Source organism: Eleutherodactylus coqui, chromosome 2 (genome assembly GCF_035609145.1).
Source record: "Eleutherodactylus coqui strain aEleCoq1 chromosome 2, aEleCoq1.hap1, whole genome shotgun sequence".
NCBI lineage: Eukaryota > Metazoa > Chordata > Amphibia > Anura > Eleutherodactylidae > Eleutherodactylus > Eleutherodactylus coqui.
In genome coordinates this window covers 307,253,343-307,258,342 of record NC_089838.1, presented here as the reverse complement: position 1 = coordinate 307,258,342, position 5,000 = coordinate 307,253,343, and the positions used below count along the sequence as shown (strand labels likewise).

The 5,000-nt window shown below is 46.5% G+C and overlaps 22 non-coding genes across 22 annotated transcripts in view; 8 read left to right on the top strand and 14 right to left on the bottom strand.

Annotated features, from left to right (window-relative positions):
• Window positions 1–98: 98 nt before the first annotated feature.
• On the top strand, window positions 99–170 carry TRNAE-CUC (transfer RNA glutamic acid (anticodon CUC)). The gene has a single exon. It is a non-coding gene; the product is annotated as a tRNA-Glu (tRNA).
• Window positions 171–296: 126 nt separating this feature from the next.
• On the bottom strand, window positions 297–368 carry TRNAH-GUG (transfer RNA histidin (anticodon GUG)). The gene has a single exon. It is a non-coding gene; the product is annotated as a tRNA-His (tRNA).
• Window positions 369–376: 8 nt separating this feature from the next.
• Window positions 377–449, bottom strand: TRNAR-ACG (transfer RNA arginine (anticodon ACG)). The gene has a single exon. It is a non-coding gene; the product is annotated as a tRNA-Arg (tRNA).
• Window positions 450–880: 431 nt separating this feature from the next.
• Window positions 881–952, top strand: TRNAE-UUC (transfer RNA glutamic acid (anticodon UUC)). Its single transcript has one exon. It is a non-coding gene; the product is annotated as a tRNA-Glu (tRNA).
• A 215-nt stretch (window positions 953–1,167) lies between these two features.
• Window positions 1,168–1,239, top strand: TRNAE-CUC (transfer RNA glutamic acid (anticodon CUC)). Its single transcript has one exon. It is a non-coding gene; the product is annotated as a tRNA-Glu (tRNA).
• Window positions 1,240–1,365: 126 nt separating this feature from the next.
• Window positions 1,366–1,437, bottom strand: TRNAH-GUG (transfer RNA histidin (anticodon GUG)). The gene has a single exon. It is a non-coding gene; the product is annotated as a tRNA-His (tRNA).
• Window positions 1,438–1,445: 8 nt separating this feature from the next.
• On the bottom strand, window positions 1,446–1,518 carry TRNAR-ACG (transfer RNA arginine (anticodon ACG)). The gene has a single exon. It is a non-coding gene; the product is annotated as a tRNA-Arg (tRNA).
• A 218-nt stretch (window positions 1,519–1,736) lies between these two features.
• TRNAM-CAU (transfer RNA methionine (anticodon CAU)) lies at window positions 1,737–1,809 on the bottom strand. The gene has a single exon. It is a non-coding gene; the product is annotated as a tRNA-Met (tRNA).
• Window positions 1,810–1,949: 140 nt separating this feature from the next.
• TRNAE-UUC (transfer RNA glutamic acid (anticodon UUC)) lies at window positions 1,950–2,021 on the top strand. The gene has a single exon. It is a non-coding gene; the product is annotated as a tRNA-Glu (tRNA).
• A 215-nt stretch (window positions 2,022–2,236) lies between these two features.
• TRNAE-CUC (transfer RNA glutamic acid (anticodon CUC)) lies at window positions 2,237–2,308 on the top strand. The gene has a single exon. It is a non-coding gene; the product is annotated as a tRNA-Glu (tRNA).
• Window positions 2,309–2,434: 126 nt separating this feature from the next.
• TRNAH-GUG (transfer RNA histidin (anticodon GUG)) lies at window positions 2,435–2,506 on the bottom strand. Its single transcript has one exon. It is a non-coding gene; the product is annotated as a tRNA-His (tRNA).
• Window positions 2,507–2,514: 8 nt separating this feature from the next.
• Window positions 2,515–2,587, bottom strand: TRNAR-ACG (transfer RNA arginine (anticodon ACG)). The gene has a single exon. It is a non-coding gene; the product is annotated as a tRNA-Arg (tRNA).
• Window positions 2,588–2,805: 218 nt separating this feature from the next.
• TRNAM-CAU (transfer RNA methionine (anticodon CAU)) lies at window positions 2,806–2,878 on the bottom strand. Its single transcript has one exon. It is a non-coding gene; the product is annotated as a tRNA-Met (tRNA).
• A 427-nt stretch (window positions 2,879–3,305) lies between these two features.
• Window positions 3,306–3,377, top strand: TRNAE-CUC (transfer RNA glutamic acid (anticodon CUC)). Its single transcript has one exon. It is a non-coding gene; the product is annotated as a tRNA-Glu (tRNA).
• Window positions 3,378–3,503: 126 nt separating this feature from the next.
• TRNAH-GUG (transfer RNA histidin (anticodon GUG)) lies at window positions 3,504–3,575 on the bottom strand. The gene has a single exon. It is a non-coding gene; the product is annotated as a tRNA-His (tRNA).
• An 8-nt stretch (window positions 3,576–3,583) lies between these two features.
• Window positions 3,584–3,656, bottom strand: TRNAR-ACG (transfer RNA arginine (anticodon ACG)). Its single transcript has one exon. It is a non-coding gene; the product is annotated as a tRNA-Arg (tRNA).
• Window positions 3,657–3,874: 218 nt separating this feature from the next.
• TRNAM-CAU (transfer RNA methionine (anticodon CAU)) lies at window positions 3,875–3,947 on the bottom strand. Its single transcript has one exon. It is a non-coding gene; the product is annotated as a tRNA-Met (tRNA).
• Window positions 3,948–4,087: 140 nt separating this feature from the next.
• On the top strand, window positions 4,088–4,159 carry TRNAE-UUC (transfer RNA glutamic acid (anticodon UUC)). Its single transcript has one exon. It is a non-coding gene; the product is annotated as a tRNA-Glu (tRNA).
• Window positions 4,160–4,374: 215 nt separating this feature from the next.
• On the top strand, window positions 4,375–4,446 carry TRNAE-CUC (transfer RNA glutamic acid (anticodon CUC)). The gene has a single exon. It is a non-coding gene; the product is annotated as a tRNA-Glu (tRNA).
• Window positions 4,447–4,572: 126 nt separating this feature from the next.
• Window positions 4,573–4,644, bottom strand: TRNAH-GUG (transfer RNA histidin (anticodon GUG)). The gene has a single exon. It is a non-coding gene; the product is annotated as a tRNA-His (tRNA).
• Window positions 4,645–4,652: 8 nt separating this feature from the next.
• On the bottom strand, window positions 4,653–4,725 carry TRNAR-ACG (transfer RNA arginine (anticodon ACG)). Its single transcript has one exon. It is a non-coding gene; the product is annotated as a tRNA-Arg (tRNA).
• A 218-nt stretch (window positions 4,726–4,943) lies between these two features.
• TRNAM-CAU (transfer RNA methionine (anticodon CAU)) overlaps window positions 4,944–5,000 on the bottom strand; it is a 73-nt gene continuing 16 nt past the window's right edge. The window contains exon 1 of the tRNA in view: window positions 4,944–5,000. This exon is cut by the window's right edge and continues 16 nt beyond it. This is a non-coding gene — a tRNA (tRNA-Met).

Below are 5,000 nucleotides of genomic sequence, written 5' to 3'. Positions count from 1 at the left end.
TGCAAGTGGTTGTTGATGCCATCCATGCTTAAAAATGAGTTTTCAAATCATGAAACTGATTTTTTTTCTACTTATTACTGAAAAAGGGTCTCAGCGGTTCCCATATGGTCTAGCGGTTAGGATTCCTGGTTCTCACCCAGGCGGCCCGGGTTCGACTCCCGGTATGGGAATGAGCATTTTCCTAAGCTTGCAACTACATCGAAAGACCCTCTGAATTAAGATAGCGCTCAAAAAGTTCATAAAAGTATCATTCAGGCTTGCCGTCTACAAGAGCACCTTTGCTTTTTCATCAAGAATGCCGTGACCCGGATTCGAACCGGGGTTGCTGCGGCCACAACGCAGAGTACTAACCACTATACGATCACGGCGACATTCACGAGCCAGGTAGGAGTCGAACCTACAATCTTCTGATCCGTAGTCAGACGCGTTATCCATTGCGCCACTGGCCCTGTGTGAGAGGTTGCCACTAATCATGCTCCCCATTTTGGACTTTTGCTACGCTCGCAGCCATATTCAAAGACCTCAACACGGTTGCTTTTAGCCCCTAGCCAAAACCCTTCTGCCTTGTTTGCTACCTTTCCATATTATCCAGTATCGTTTCGGTATTGAATGGCAAAGAGCAGTGCCTATCCAGTTAAGGCGGAGGGAAAAAACAAGGATAGATCCATGCCCCGTGTGAGGATCGAACTCACGACCTTCAGATTATGAGACTGACGCGGTACCTACTGCGCTAACGAGGCATCTTGCGTGTGATTGGTTGTTGCCGTCCAGAGATAAGATGGAATTCTGTAAGCACAAAACTTCTTTTTTTTTTTTTAATATGTACATGTATATATCTACATATATTGGAAAGTTTAAAGCAAGCTGTGAAAGCAACTTTTCCCATATGGTCTAGCGGTTAGGATTCCTGGTTTTCACCCAGGTGGCCCGGGTTCGACTCCCGGTATGGGAATGAGTGTTTTGCTAAGCTTGTGCCTGCATTCAAAGGCCTGCACCTTTCTTGCAGAATTAAGCGGCTTAGTTTGCAGATGCTCTTGGCAGCCAAAAATGCTGTGCTAACGAGGCCACTTGCAAGTGGTTGTTGATGCCATCCATGCTTAAAAATGAGTTTTCAAATCATGAAACTGATTTTTTTTCTACTTATTACTGAAAAAGGGTCTCAGCGGTTCCCATATGGTCTAGCGGTTAGGATTCCTGGTTCTCACCCAGGCGGCCCGGGTTCGACTCCCGGTATGGGAATGAGCATTTTCCTAAGCTTGCAACTACATCGAAAGACCCTCTGAATTAAGATAGCGCTCAAAAAGTTCATAAAAGTATCATTCAGGCTTGCCGTCTACAAGAGCACCTTTGCTTTTTCATCAAGAATGCCGTGACCCGGATTCGAACCGGGGTTGCTGCGGCCACAACGCAGAGTACTAACCACTATACGATCACGGCGACATTCACGAGCCAGGTAGGAGTCGAACCTACAATCTTCTGATCCGTAGTCAGACGCGTTATCCATTGCGCCACTGGCCCTGTGTGAGAGGTTGCCACTAATCATGCTCCCCATTTTGGACTTTTGCTACGCTCGCAGCCATATTCAAAGACCTCAACACGGTTGCTTTTAGCCCCTAGCCAAAACCCTTCTGCCTTGTTTGCTACCTTTCCATATTATCCAGTATCGTTTCGGTATTGAATGGCAAAGAGCAGTGCCTATCCAGTTAAGGCGGAGGGAAAAAACAAGGATAGATCCATGCCCCGTGTGAGGATCGAACTCACGACCTTCAGATTATGAGACTGACGCGCTACCTACTGCGCTAACGAGGCATCTTGCGTGTGATTGGTTGTTGCCGTCCAGAGATAAGATGGAATTCTGTAAGCACAAAACTTCTTTTTTTTTTTTTAATATGTACATGTATATATCTACATATATTGGAAAGTTTAAAGCAAGCTGTGAAAGCAACTTTTCCCATATGGTCTAGCGGTTAGGATTCCTGGTTTTCACCCAGGCGGCCCGGGTTCGACTCCCGGTATGGGAATGAGTGTTTTGCTAAGCTTGTGCCTGCATTCAAAGGCCTGCACCTTTCTTGCAGAATTAAGCGGCTTAGTTTGCAGATGCTCTTGGCAGCCAAAAATGCTGCGCTAACGAGGCCACTTGCAAGTGGTTGTTGATGCCATCCATGCTTAAAAATGAGTTTTCAAATCATGAAACTGATTTTTTTTCTACTTATTACTGAAAAAGGGTCTCAGTGGTTCCCATATGGTCTAGCGGTTAGGATTCCTGGTTCTCACCCAGGCGGCCCGGGTTCGACTCCCGGTATGGGAATGAGCATTTTCCTAAGCTTGCAACTACATCGAAAGACCCTCTGAATTAAGATAGCGCTCAAAAAGTTCATAAAAGTATCATTCAGGCTTGCCGTCTACAAGAGCACCTTTGCTTTTTCATCAAGAATGCCGTGACCCGGATTCGAACCGGGGTTGCTGCGGCCACAACGCAGAGTACTAACCACTATACGATCACGGCGACATTCACGAGCCAGGTAGGAGTCGAACCTACAATCTTCTGATCCGTAGTCAGACGCGTTATCCATTGCGCCACTGGCCCTGTGTGAGAGGTTGCCACTAATCATGCTCCCCATTTTGGACTTTTGCTACGCTCGCAGCCATATTCAAAGACCTCAACACGGTTGCTTTTAGCCCCTAGCCAAAACCCTTCTGCCTTGTTTGCTACCTTTCCATATTATCCAGTATCGTTTCGGTATTGAATGGCAAAGAGCAGTGCCTATCCAGTTAAGGCGGAGGGAAAAAACAAGGATAGATCCATGCCCCGTGTGAGGATCGAACTCACGACCTTCAGATTATGAGACTGACGCGCTACCTACTGCGCTAACGAGGCATCTTGCGTGTGATTGGTTGTTGCCGTCCAGAGATAAGATGGAATTCTGTAAGCACAAAACTTCTTTTTTTTTTTTTAATATGTACATGTATATATCTACATATATTGGAAAGTTTAAAGCAAGCTGTGAAAGCAACTTTTCCCATATGGTCTAGCGGTTAGGATTCCTTGTTTTCACCCAGGTGGCCCGGGTTCGACTCCCGGTATGGGAATGAGTGTTTTGCTAAGCTTGTGCCTGCATTCAAAGGCCTGCACCTTTCTTGCAGAATTAAGCGGCTTAGTTTGCAGATGCTCTTGGCAGCCAAAAATGCTGTGCTAACGAGGCCACTTGCAAGTGGTTGTTGATGCCATCCATGCTTAAAAATGAGTTTTCAAATCATGAAACTGATTTTTTTTCTACTTATTACTGAAAAAGGGTCTCAGCGGTTCCCATATGGTCTAGCGGTTAGGATTCCTGGTTCTCACCCAGGCGGCCCGGGTTCGACTCCCGGTATGGGAATGAGCATTTTCCTAAGCTTGCAACTACATCGAAAGACCCTCTGAATTAAGATAGCGCTCAAAAAGTTCATAAAAGTATCATTCAGGCTTGCCGTCTACAAGAGCACCTTTGCTTTTTCATCAAGAATGCCGTGACCCGGATTCGAACCGGGGTTGCTGCGGCCACAACGCAGAGTACTAACCACTATACGATCACGGCGACATTCACGAGCCAGGTAGGAGTCGAACCTACAATCTTCTGATCCGTAGTCAGACGCGTTATCCATTGCGCCACTGGCCCTGTGTGAGAGGTTGCCACTAATCATGCTCCCCATTTTGGACTTTTGCTACGCTCGCAGCCATATTCAAAGACCTCAACACGGTTGCTTTTAGCCCCTAGCCAAAACCCTTCTGCCTTGTTTGCTACCTTTCCATATTATCCAGTATCGTTTCGGTATTGAATGGCAAAGAGCAGTGCCTATCCAGTTAAGGCGGAGGGAAAAAACAAGGATAGATCCATGCCCCGTGTGAGGATCGAACTCACGACCTTCAGATTATGAGACTGACGCGCTACCTACTGCGCTAACGAGGCATCTTGCGTGTGATTGGTTGTTGCCGTCCAGAGATAAGATGGAATTCTGTAAGCACAAAACTTCTTTTTTTTTTTTTAATATGTACATGTATATATCTACATATATTGGAAAGTTTAAAGCAAGCTGTGAAAGCAACTTTTCCCATATGGTCTAGCGGTTAGGATTCCTGGTTTTCACCCAGGCGGCCCGGGTTCGACTCCCGGTATGGGAATGAGTGTTTTGCTAAGCTTGTGCCTGCATTCAAAGGCCTGCACCTTTCTTGCAGAATTAAGCGGCTTAGTTTGCAGATGCTCTTGGCAGCCAAAAATGCTGCGCTAACGAGGCCACTTGCAAGTGGTTGTTGATGCCATCCATGCTTAAAAATGAGTTTTCAAATCATGAAACTGATTTTTTTTCTACTTATTACTGAAAAAGGGTCTCAGCGGTTCCCATATGGTCTAGCGGTTAGGATTCCTGGTTCTCACCCAGGCGGCCCGGGTTCGACTCCCGGTATGGGAATGAGCATTTTCCTAAGCTTGCAACTACATCGAAAGACCCTCTGAATTAAGATAGCGCTCAAAAAGTTCATAAAAGTATCATTCAGGCTTGCCGTCTACAAGAGCACCTTTGCTTTTTCATCAAGAATGCCGTGACCCGGATTCGAACCGGGGTTGCTGCGGCCACAACGCAGAGTACTAACCACTATACGATCACGGCGACATTCACGAGCCAGGTAGGAGTCGAACCTACAATCTTCTGATCCGTAGTCAGACGCGTTATCCATTGCGCCACTGGCCCTGTGTGAGAGGTTGCCACTAATCATGCTCCCCATTTTGGACTTTTGCTACGCTCGCAGCCATATTCAAAGACCTCAACACGGTTGCTTTTAGCCCCTAGCCAAAACCCTTCTGCCTTGTTTGCTACCTTTCCATATTATCCAGTATCGTTTCGGTATTGAATGGCAAAGAGCAGTGCCTATCCAGTTAAGGCGGAGGGAAAAAACAAGGATAGATCCATGCCCCGTGTGAGGATCGAACTCACGACCTTCAGATTATGAGACTGACGCGCTACCT